Source organism: Peromyscus californicus, unplaced genomic scaffold (genome assembly GCF_007827085.1).
Source record: "Peromyscus californicus insignis strain IS unplaced genomic scaffold, ASM782708v3 Scaffold_22__1_contigs__length_63687245, whole genome shotgun sequence".
Classification (NCBI taxonomy): Eukaryota; Metazoa; Chordata; class Mammalia; order Rodentia; family Cricetidae; genus Peromyscus; species Peromyscus californicus.
This window is the reverse complement of record NW_026294525.1, coordinates 24,404,101-24,417,156: the sequence shown is the minus strand read 5'-3', so window position 1 is coordinate 24,417,156 and position 13,056 is coordinate 24,404,101. Positions and strand designations below refer to the sequence as shown.

Sequence of the window (13,056 nt, the reverse complement as noted above, 5' to 3'; positions counted from 1 at the left end):
ATGAAGCCTTCAACCATTTCTGATTAGTTCTTTACAAAATAATTCTTTGATACAAACTTTGGTCAAAATTCATTGCAACAGAACACTGGAACTTGTTTCTTCTAGCCTGGAGATAAAGCTCAGTTGCAGAGCATCGGTCTAGTATGTTCTAGAGGCCCTGGGTTCACTCTACAGTACTAGGAAACCACAACAAAAGCACCACCTCCCACCTAACTATGCTAGTCCATCGAAATCTACTATCCACTCTCTGCTCTCCTCTTCTAACCACTGGTGGCAACAATTCCACCTTCTACATTTATGGAACCTGCCCTTTTACCTTCTAAATATCAACAAAAACATGCAGCATTTCCCTTTCTGTGTCTAGCTTGTTTCATGGAACACAATGTTTTTCATTTCCATCCATCTTGCAGCAAAATGACAGCAGGTTATTCTTTCTATGGATGGATAGATTTCCATTATATCTTGTTGAGTTGTCTTAAAAATTATCATTTGGAATTTTTTTCCAGGAAATTCACCAACCAAGGCAACCTGGTTAATCCATGTGTAATTCTATCAGAGCTGCTGAGCTAGGATATCTGGCTGCTTCACAGGCTTCCACTTAGTGCTGTAGGAGGCCTGCTCCTTCTCCATCAGCTTATACTTCTGGTGTCTACGGTATTGTTGGGGATCTGAGAGTTCCTTGCTTGCCTTCTCTCCCTAAAGGAGAGTCTCTCATGCTTCGTGTCCCCCTGCCCCTGGACAGATGGTATTGTACGTGGTGTGTGCATCATTTCCTTCTTTATCCAGCCATTGAGCATGCTGAAGATCCCTTTTGCCTGTACCATTTGCACATTGCCTTCTGTGGATGAGCCTCAACCTCTCCGGTAAGGTGACTGTTGTTTTGATCCTGTTTGATTTCTTGTTTTGTGAAAGGAAATATGCCAGGCACCTCTAGTCAAGTATGTTCCTGATAGCATCTCAGTTACTTACTTTTTAGCATGTGGAAATTTCAAAAGTGATGTGTACCACCAATGTTATAGGCTCATAGCTGGTTTACTTTTGAAAAGGAATGACTCCAGCACATGTTACTGTAATCTTATTTCTGCGCTATTACAAGTTTATAGTTAAATTAAACCTGTCTCTTAGAAATATCATTTATTTTTGTATACTACAGTTTTACTTAAATTGAAATTCTTTTGTGTGTTCTCTGCATTTCCCATATTCTCTTTTATTTTTTAAAGTACTTACCTCCTCCATAAATCTCATATTTACTGTCAGTGACTTCTCATTTTGAGTGTAAATTCTTGTAAATAGGCATATATATCTGCCTTGTTCATCAATCTGTATTTAATACCTAATAGATTTTAGAGCACAAAAATGTGAATAAATGCTTGTGTGAATATATGAATACGCAGTGAAGTTTTAATGGGAAAGATTTCATATACAACTGCTGAAATTCAAGTCTTTATGTATTGTTTATTATGAAAACAAAATTTTAGATACTACTACTTTAATTTTTATAATATATATTTCTTATTTATTTTTGAGATTGTAATTTAATTACAATGCTTCTCCCTTTCCTTTCCTCCCTTCAAACTCTCCTATATACCCCTTCTATATCTACTACAGATCCATGACCTCTTTCATATTAATTGTTATATGTTTGCATATATGTATTTGTACATACACACACACACACACACACACACACACACACACACACACACACACATATATATATATATATATATATTCCTATGAATAATCTCTTGATTCCATATAATGTTGCTTTTATATGTTTTCAGAACTGAATCTCCCAGTTTTATTCAGTTACCTGCAGTTCTTTCTGTAGGGTTGAAGCTTCATGGGCTTTTCCCTATCCAGTCTAGCATCTTTGTTGGCATCCTCCTTGTTCAGATCACGCTTGGACAGCCATGTTGGTGAGATTTTATGGATATAGCTTCTGACATAATTAGGAGGCACCATCTTGCAGCAAACTCCCTGATCCTCTGCCTCTCACAATCTTTACATGTCCTTTTCTGCTATGGTTCATGAGCTGTAAGTGTAAGAATGTTTTGCAGATGTATGCAATGGGACTGGTCTCCACAACTCTTCATATTGATTGGTGATGGTTTCCTGTAGTGTTTCCTGTCTGGTACAGGGAGATATTTACTTCTTGTGGGATGCTAACTATAATATACCTATCTGTGGGGATAAAGACAAATATTCACAGATTGTTGGTAAGGATTTTACTGGCTTAGTAAATTAGTGATTGTAGACTTTCCAATAAGCATGATTTCACTAGTACTGAGTTCTAATTAGGTTCCAGCACCAGATGTGGTTTTATTCTATTTGAGCAGGTATTAAATCCAATTAGAGCCAAAAGATATGAATGCCACTACTTCATCCATAGGGTTATCCTGGCACATTGGTCATTGATGTATTTCACACACATCATAGCTAGGCAAGACCATTGGGTACATCTTTCATCTGAAAGCTTGTGTGGTGCCTTCTGGTACCATGAAAACTAGTCCTTGGGGAAGAAACATTTAAGTAAATTCTGTCTCAGGGGACCATTGGCCCTGTTTCTGAAGGACAGCAATAGGCTGTACGTTTTGGGGAGTGTCCTGGACAACCCTAAATAACAACTCAAAAGAGGGCTTCTCATGCCTTGGTATTGGTGATTTTGCAAGGTGGTCTTTTGCTCTTGGAGAGAGGTGCCATTGGCACAGATGAAAAGATCCCATTAAAACTACAAATATGTATTTACACCCTGAGTTCCATGCACTTTTTTTTTTGGAAGCTGAGGATCGAACCCAGGGCCTTGTGCTTGCTAGGCAAGCACTCTACCACTGAGCTAAATCCCAAACCCCATTTTTTTTTCTTTCTCACTTTCTTTTTTCAGGGCTGAGGACTGAACCCAGGGCCTTGCGCTTGCTAGGCAAGCACTCTACCACTGAGCTAAATCCCCAACCTGATTTTTTTTTAAGGTAAATGATTAATGGTATGATTCCTTGAGGCTTTTTCAGCCATCCATATTGTTACTTTACCTACTTCAACCTTCCCTAAGAATGCCTCCTTATCCATTTCCCCTATTAGATCACCTGTGTGCTTGGTGCACATGAAGGCCAGAAGGAGGGCATCAGATTCCCTGAAATTGGGGTTATGCACAGTTGCTAGCCACCAAGTGGGTGCTAAGAGTCAATGCTAGGACTCTAGGTAAACAACCATTTCTTCTGATTGCTGAGTTGCCTCTCTAGCCACAAGATGACTTTTATAGTTTTGAACCTATTTAGATGTTAAGAAATATTTTTAAAGATTTATTATATTTACTTTTTGTTCTCATTAGTAAGGAATTCCTTTTGTTCAAAATAATTACTTACTCAATGGATCTTCAACTGTATTTAAGTTTATTCTATTTTAAGTGCATATTTCCTTTTAAGTCTCCTGAAATCTTAAGAATTCATAGATATTATCCCATCCTTATGAGCACTGGCAATCCATGTAAACAATTATTAGATAACTTGCTGTGGAATTTAAACCATCACCTACATAATTAGCAATGTATACTATTTTAACAAGTATTTAAAGATATCACTGATTAATCTACATTCTAAGATATTGTGTCTCTCAAAATATTGTGTACCCTAATAAAGCTTATCTGAGGATAAGAGGAAAAAGCCAGCCACTATATTAAACATAAAAGTCTGGCAATGGTAGTACATGCCTTTAATCCTAGCATTTGGGAGGCAGAGATCCTACTGGATCTCTATGAGTTCAAGGCCACACTGGGGAACAGAGCCAGGCATGATGACACACACCTTTAATGCCAGCACTAAACATAAAGGTCTGGAGGTCTGTACAGACAGACAGGAAGTGATGTAGCTGGACACAGAGGGGAAGTAAGATGCAGAACAGAAAAACATATAGGTGTGGGTATACAGGAAATAGGTCTCTTTGGAGACTGAGGCATCTGTAAGGTGAGGTTGGCTATGGCTTGTTCTATTCCTCGGATCTCTCAGGTTTTAACCCCAATATCTGACTCCAGGTGTTTTTTTTTTTTTTATTAATAAGACTGTTTAGCAATTTATGTTACATCTGGTGCCCCAAAAAGCATAGGTTATAATATACACTGTATGAAGAGTAACTACCTACAGCGGAGTGACCAAATCAGAGGTTGCTTAAGCCTAGGAACACAGGGAGGGCTAAAGGCATAGGAAGGATGTGAAGAGAGGAGTGCTTAAAGTTTTTATATTTTTATTCTAGTGGTGATTTCATGAGTTTTTCTTCCTCTTAGCACACTGTCATACATTTTAAATAGATGTGATTTATTATACATAAATTATTCTTCAGCAAATTGATGATGAATGCCAAAAGTCAATAAAGACATTTTAGATAAATTAAAGTTATGAGAACACATCCCCAAGAGATGCATACTAAAGGAAATACTGGAAAAAAATACAAGCATAAAAATTGTACAAACATAAATAAATTATCCTTTTGGCACTTGGAGAAACAAAGAGAGTAAATCTAAATAAATAAAGATGGTGTAAGTAGTAAGCATGTTTTATTTCACTTAGATTATCCATCAAATTAAATATAAAACTGCAATGACATAGAAGTTGTGGGAAAAATGACTGACTTTAAATTCCTCCACATTGCTTACATTGTACAAAAATAAACTGAAAGCATACTGAAATTCATATCAATGATCATTTAGAAAGTATACAGTAATACCTTGACTATGTATAGAAACTATTATGGAAGAGAAAAAAATTCTAAGATACCAGGCTCTCTCTCTCTCTCTCTCTCTCTCTCTCTCTCTCTCTCTTTCACACACACACACACACACACACACACACACACACACACACACACACCATTCTGAAGAATGGAAAAAGAAAATATATCTATAACATATAAAGGAAGTAAAAAACAAAGAATAATATATTAATATATTTTAATTCATATATATGAATACCCATATTAATTTTTAATTAGCTAATGTTCTCCTTAAAAGACAGTGGCTGTTGGGACATATGGACATGCACAAATTTACTAAAACATGCAAAATGAAATATATCATAATGATAAAATTTTACATGAATAAACAATACATTTAAAGTCATTGTATTTTTTAATCTCATTGAATAACTTGAAAAAAAATTTTCAAAGCCTAAAGTTATATCCATAGTTGCAGTTGAGATGCTTTAAGAGGTATCTCCCAGTAACTGAAAAATTAGATGAAAGGCAACAAGAAAAATCCTAAAATATGATTAGAAAATTTGGAATCTTGATATATGTGAAATATTAAACACACACAAAAGTAGAATATACAGTAGTTTAAATTTCACATGAGATTTTAAAAAAATTGACTGTATGCTTTTCAACACAGCCCAGCAGGTCTCAATTAATTATAAGGGAAATAATTATAGAGTGTGTTTTATGGGTATAATAAATTAAGCTATTAATCAAACACAAAATGATAGCAAAAATGTCATAATTTAAAATTAAGAAATGTACTTCTCATAAGCTATAGATCAAAGTAAAACCAAATGGAAATAGTAATAATTCAGATTAATCATAATGAATCACTACACATCTGATTCAAAGAAGATATTTAAGAGGAAACATGGCTTTGATGCACATTTCAGTAATAAAGACAAGCTAATGATCAATGAGCTATAATCTTAGTAATTTAGGGAAAAGGTAGGAAATTGATCATCTCAAAACACAAGAAGGAAAATATAGAATGAGGCATGTATTAATGAAACAGGAAATGAGTGGGCAGTAGATAGTTAATAAATTGAAAGTTTAGCACTTCAAAGATTTGATCAAATGGAGGTCATCAAGGAAAGAGGAGGATCCTCAGGTCAATGTCAGCGAGAAGAAATGAAGATGTTGCCAGATGATGGGAATTTTAAATATTTGTAACATTTTTGGCATCAGTTACTCACACATCATGAGATCCAAAACAACTATCTCTTACTTTTTCCTCAGGAGGCTTGAGATCATATCTCTCTACATAGCCCAGGCTGCCCCAGAATTCACTTTGTAGATGAAACTGACCTGGACTCCAGAGAGATCCACTTGCTACTGCCTTCCTCATGCAGGGATGAAAGGCATGTGTCATGACACTCAGGTCAACTACATATTATTTTAAATTCAAATTTAAAAAATTATTACTTGGAAATTTACATAGCAATTCAGAAAACAATTCATTGTTATCAATTACCTGAATAGATTGTCTACCAAACAAATGACAATTTAATGAAGTAAGGTCATTATACTTTCAATTACTTATTCCATATCAGAAACTTAAATAGAAACATAAATTTTAATTATAAAACATAAAAATATCTATCAATAAGAAGAAAACTATAAATATAGATATTTTGGTATATGTATATATATATTAATATGTTACATGAATACAAAATAAAATTAGAAATTAACATAAGATAAGCAGAGGATGAATTATATGATCCTTGTCATGACTATAAGAATATTTTGTCTTGAAAATACATTACGAAAATTTTCAAATTAATTTCTTAAAAGAGAAATTTTATTTTTCTTTCATTTTTACTATATTCTTTTTTAAATGTTTGACTAATAGAAATTAAATATTTATATTTATGGGGCCCCACATGCTGTTTACATGCATGCATCTAATCTATACTGATCAACTTTATCCATCCATTCTATGAACTCCATCTCACACACCCTTCTCAACGTACTGGAGAATTCCATTTTCAAATTAGTTTAGTTAGCTTCCACGTATGAGAAGAAGCACATACCAACTGTCTGCAAATGGTTCATTTTGCCAAACTAACATCTTCAAGTTCATCCATTTCACTGCAAATGGCAACTTTTTCCCTAGTTTACTGCATTCCATTTTCTATATGTGTAGCATGTATCTGTTTCCCACCAATATACACACTACATAAGTAAATAAATATATAAATGCACTAGATGTCATATATATGCATATCTTTTGTATCTTATTCATCACTTCCCACCACATTCTAAGTAATAGTTATTTCAGAATACCTAATTAAATGTATTTGCTCAAATCTATTTGGATATTAGCAGAGGCAGTATTTTTATTTTAATGTGAATCAAAATGTTAATGTTTTTAATAGTAATTCATTAAATAAATTAGACATTTTTATATTTTGCAAGACTTTCATGTTTTGACACTTATCATTAACATAAATTATGTTTGTCAAGGCCTTAGATTATTATAGTTATTGGACAATTTGATAGTGTAATTGTTGTATAGTAAATACTAAAAGCATTGATTATGCATTTGAGAGTAATACATGAACAGTGCAGAGATAAAGTAGTAATTTGTGAATATTAAGTATCCTTTTATGGACACAGTCATTATTTGTAAGTAATGCTTTTCCAGTTTTCTGTGTATTCCATAGTCCAGCAAGATAGCCGTTTACATCTGCTTATTATAATTACTAAATCCAGGATAAGTTTATTTATTAGTTAGGATTATTCAGAGAGATGATCCATTGAGTGCATAAATAGATAAATATGTAGATGAGGGGGATTCATTGGATGGCCAGACCTAGTCATAGATGCTGACAGGTCCCACCACCATCTGGAAGTTAGAGGCTGAGATGCCAGTCACACATTTCTTTACAAGTCCAAAAGCCTCAGAACTTGGAAGCCAACGATAGGATTCTGTTAAAAGCTGTAAGACAGAGAAATGTGGGGTGTTAGAGAGGTGGGAAGAATGATTGTGTGAGTCTTGGCATCCAAAGTCTGCAGATCAGTGAGTTCCAGTGTCTAAAGGCAACAGAAACACTGAGTGCTAGCTTAAGGCAAAATTTTTAAAATATGCCATTTCTTTGCAGCTTTTGATTAGTTGGGGATTACTTCATTCAGTTCAAGTCTCCCCCATTCATTTAACCAACTCATTTGTTGGTTTCTCCAGAAACAACCTTATGAAGTACCCAGAAGCAATTTACGAACTATTTAGATTATCCTTAATTTGTCAAATTGATCCCTAAAGTTACCAATAATTAGTTGTAAAAATGACCTCTGTGTAGATATTTAGTCCCTAACTAGGTAATTCAAGTCAGCAAAAACTACTATTGAGTCTTGAGACTATTTCTGAAAGATGAGAAAGTTTTCTGTAGACAGAATTTAACATCCATCACCAGAAGTAATTCTCACTATTCCATAAAATCACAAAGTATCAAATATGACCTAAAAATGATGATAGTCAACTGTTTTAAGACGTATGCCCCAGAACAAATCACTTTGTGAAGCCTCAGTGATGAAAAAGCTTGCAGTCCATGCCTGTGTTGCTAACTGGAAATGATAGATATGTAATATAAGGGTACATATGTAATATAAGATATGTAATGTTGATTTTAAGGTTCCTTGGTGATTTGTGATGAGAGCAATCCCCAAGACGGAGATGAATCATCAGAAGGAAAAGTAGCACTAAGTGGGTAATTTCTAATCATCCAACCCAGGTCCAAGGTGCCTCCTCCTCCTATGATTCCTCAAAGCAAACCCAACTGTTCAGACTGGTAGTCTCCATTTTTGATGAAAAAAAAATATATATCTGTATATATATACAGTATGATAAGTCAACAGGCTTTTGTATATATAATTTCAGGGCTTATCATTTGTATTAGAAAACCAGTTGAGGAGCTCATCCCTAGGTGAGAGCTAATTTCTCGCTCTCAATAGTCTTTAGTTACTTATAGTTGTTTGTTTTGTTGGGTCTCCATTAGATTTGCCTTCCTTGTTAGAAGATCTATTGATAATTTCTTTCTTCGGGATTTATTTATTTACTTAAGGTAGGATACACAGTCTATTTTCTGAGATACACAGTCTCACAGTACACTTCCTGGTCCTCTGGCTCTTCCAAGCTGTTTGCTCTTCCTTTCGTAACGTGTCCTTCAACTCAGTGTAGGAGGAGCTGTGCTGCAGACACATTTGCTCAGGCTGGGGTACTCATAATCTGTTGATGCCTGCAATGTGTCCAGTTGTGTTTTTCTGTAATAGTGTTCATTAGCTGTAGAGAGAGGAGTCTTTGTTGAAGGTTGATTATTATACCTATATGTGGATGTAGGATGCATTTTAGAATGCAGGAATTATTCTGGTCTAGTAAAGTGACAGTGGCAGGTTGTCTTCTAAGATGATGATCTTACTAGTCCTGGGTAGTTGGCTAAGTTTCTAGTACCAGGCATGATTTTCATCCTAGTGAATGGGTGTTAAGGGCAATTAGACAGCTGCTGGCTAATATTATGATCAATCCACATGAATCTATTAAATGGGTAACAGAATTTATTAATATATAAATTGAGGAAATACACTCACAATTATAGAACGGAGTAGACAGTAGAAGTTGTCCTCTGATCTGACTGGGAGTGAAACCACCTTGCAGTCAGGAGCCGGGAGAAGGGGCCTGTGTTCCTTCTCCAGCTCCTTATCAGAAGTCACTTACCATGGCAGCAAGCACCGCCTCCTTTGGGCCCTATAGCCCAGGGTCATGGGCAGAGCAAACACCTCTACAGGTTACAACCAAAATATGAGTGTTACTATTGCACCATGAGGGATAGCTTGTCAGTCTCCTTCCATAGTCTAGATTTCATAGTACCTGATAATGCTAAATAAGCAGTGAAGAAAGGGATAAAAAAATTAAATTTCATTTCAAAAACTATAAAACATAAAGTCTCTGATACATTTATCTCTACATAAACTCTGATACATTCATTTCTTTTCCAAAATCATCATTTACATGTATTTAATCTTCATTCAATGAAAGATTATCACAGTAGAACTTGGCTGTGTTATATATATATATATATATATATATATATATATATATATACATATAGATATATAGATATATAAATAAATTTAATATATATTATATATATTAATATAAATATAATATATATATATAAATTTAATCCCCAAAATATATATAGTGACTTCAGCTTTTGCACAGAAATCCTATGCATTGACTCAGATATTGGGATAATAGCAACTTTTCACTATAAAGTATTCTAAGAATGCAGATCTTCCAAAGGCAATGTAACAGTTTTTAAATTAGAAATCCATTTTTATTTATTATATCACAGTAGGAAGACTTAGCATGGCATCTTATTTCATTAGAAACACTTAAGTATTTAGTAAAATATTGTTATTTGAATAAGCTCCCCTAAATCCTACCATCTTGTCACAGGCAGTCAATGTTATGTTCTCATGTTCCTTGGTTTGACTGGTTTAGAGATAGAAATGCAATAATTTTGGATGTGAGCACTAAGGATTGGGTTAGTACTTTTTTTGTTGTTGTTTAACTTGGCCATGGGTTGAATGTGCCAACAGAGAAGGGAGTGAATCACTACCCAGTAGCCAGAAAGTTTCTCCGGTCCTGCCTGGCCCCACTGTCCTGAAGCCACTTATACAATAATCACACAGAGGCTTACATTAATTATGAACTGGATGGCCTATGGCTCAAGCTTCTTGGTAGCTAGGTATTATAACTTAACCCATTTCTATTAATCTATAAGCTGCCACATGGCCGTGGTATTACTAGTCTGCTGGCATCTTGCTGCTCCTTAGATGGGCAGCTGGTGTCTCCTTTCTCTTTTCACTGTCTCTCTTGGATTTTCCCACCTTGCTCCATCCTGCCCAACCATAGGCCAATGCAGCTATATTTATCAACCAATCAGAGCAACACATATTCACAGCATACACAAAGACATCCCACAGCACTCCCCAATAGAATTTTGTGTTAATTTCCATCTTTTAAAGATGATAAATCTGCCTTCATTGAAATGGTTAACTTTCCACTGAGCTCTGAATCTTCATTTTGTCATTCTGGACTGAAAAGTGTTTCAAGTGACTACAGTATTATGTGAAACTTCAATGGATGCTTATCAGGTCCCAAGAAGATTATTAATGAATTCTTTCACATTCTATGGTCTCTAAGGTAGAGGAAACTAGGATTTGACTTGCCAAGATTTTCTACTGAGCTTTTCTTTCCTTTTCAACTGATACCTCTTAAACCTTAGACACCTAGTGATTTTATAATCCTCTCCTTTCCCTACTTATCTATTAACCTCTGCATCCAAAGACTCAAATTAAATTTATTCTTCAGTCTGAATATTTGTTTAAACTTTTTGTGCTATTCTCCTCAGGGATACTTGTATTTTATGAAGTTTAACTTAATCATGGGATAATACTTTTCTAGTGGAGTTAGTAACATAATGTGTCTGGCATTGTTTTGAAGGAATAATGGTTTTTTCATTGTCAAATAACAGCAGTGTGTGCTGACAGTTCTAGAATTAAGTACTCTGGAGTATATAATGAGCTATTGAACATGAAAAGACACGGAGAGGAAGGAAGTAAAGATCATTGCATGCACATGACTACAAGAAAGCACAAGTGAATTAAGAAAGTTGAAACAAAATGAGAAACGTATGTTCTAGTTAATCCTTGATTGGTTACTTCTCCATAAACATTTACATTACCCCATAAATCAAAATGCAAAATTTACAATCACCTGTTTAAAATTCCTTATTTCTCTTGCATAACGCATATTATTATAGATAATAAAGTATTCAATTTCTCCAAATCTTTTTTGAATAAAGATTTTTCTTTTAAAAATTACTGTTTAACAGCCTAATCTCCTCTGCAGAAGGCAGAGATTCTCTCATAATCTAAGCTGAGTATTTTTACAGTTTGTAGAGCTCTGCAGAAGTTGAACATCTGGTTCTTTGCCTGAGCACCTGATGTTATCTCAAGAGAAATTACATAAATCAAAGACAGACACAAAGGGTCTTTTTAAATAATATATAATATTATATTCAAAACAGGAGGAGGAAAAGATGACAGGAACCAGTGGTCTTAAGTTTGGAAACCAACAAAATATTTAAATAAAATACATTGTTCTTTTTTTAAAAGATTTATTTATTATGTATACATTTATATATTATCTATACAGTCTTCTGCCTGTATGTCAGAAGAGGGTACCATATCTCATTATAAATGGTTGTGAGCCACCATGTGATTGCTGGGAACCATGTGATTGCTGGGAAGTGAACTCAAGACCTCTGGAAGAGCAGCCTGTGCTCTTAACCTCTGAGCCATCTCTCTAGCCTCTAAATAACATAAAAATATACACACATATTTATATATAATGAATGTGACAATACACTGTATGAGCCCAGAAGAATATCAGAGTTATTTTCTCACTCTTATACCACAGGTTGGACTCTCACTACTAACCCTTTCCTTCTCCACTTCTTCAGTTGTTTCAAAAAGAATGAGACCTTGGCACAATTGCTAAAGCTATTATGTTTACTTTCATTGCATTTGCATTTGCAAAGTTGTCTGTCCTCCAGCTCCATGTTTACTCCTTAATCCTAAGCTGATTGTCATAGACAATATCTACAGGATATACGCTCATATATAAATATCACTAAATATGAGTGTGCGTGTGTGTACTACATATACATTAATTTTTCTACATAGATTAAGTATAGTTTAAAATTTACCGATATAATGAAAATATTCATTAATACATTTAAAATATAATATATTTTGTTTATGCAATGTATTTAATATTATATGATGTATTTAATGATTTCTAATTATAATATTATATAGACTGATTTACACATCTAGATAATTATGTAGATTATATGTACATTTTACATATATATTCTTGTAGTCCTCTTGTATCTTTCTTTGCCTTCCTGTGATCTGCTCTCTCCCACCCCCCAAACGCCCAGTTTTTAAAATCTGGAAATGAAATTGCTACCTCTGAGAAGGAGTATAGCTTCTTAGGCACTACGCTGCAGGTGATGCAAATGCAAGAGTTTCCTTGTTCAAAACAGACTCTGTAGAGTTGGAAATTTGATGGTTCCGCAAGCTTTAAATGAATGACAGAGTAGGACATAAGAACAATACCAGCTAATGGACAACCATTTTATGCCATCTCTTGTTCTCACAAGGAGAAACATGTGTCCACATAACAATAAATTCTAAAGTTGAAAAATTAAGATGGAGTTTAGGTTGTGAAAAACTCACACTTTA

At 34.5% G+C, this 13,056-nt stretch overlaps 1 non-coding gene across 1 annotated transcript; it reads right to left on the bottom strand.

The window, feature by feature from the left end:
- Nucleotides 1-2,773: 2,773 nt before the first annotated feature.
- On the bottom strand, nucleotides 2,774-2,848 carry Trnaa-agc (transfer RNA alanine (anticodon AGC)). The gene has a single exon. It is a non-coding gene; the product is annotated as a tRNA-Ala (tRNA).
- Nucleotides 2,849-13,056: the final 10,208 nt, after the last annotated feature.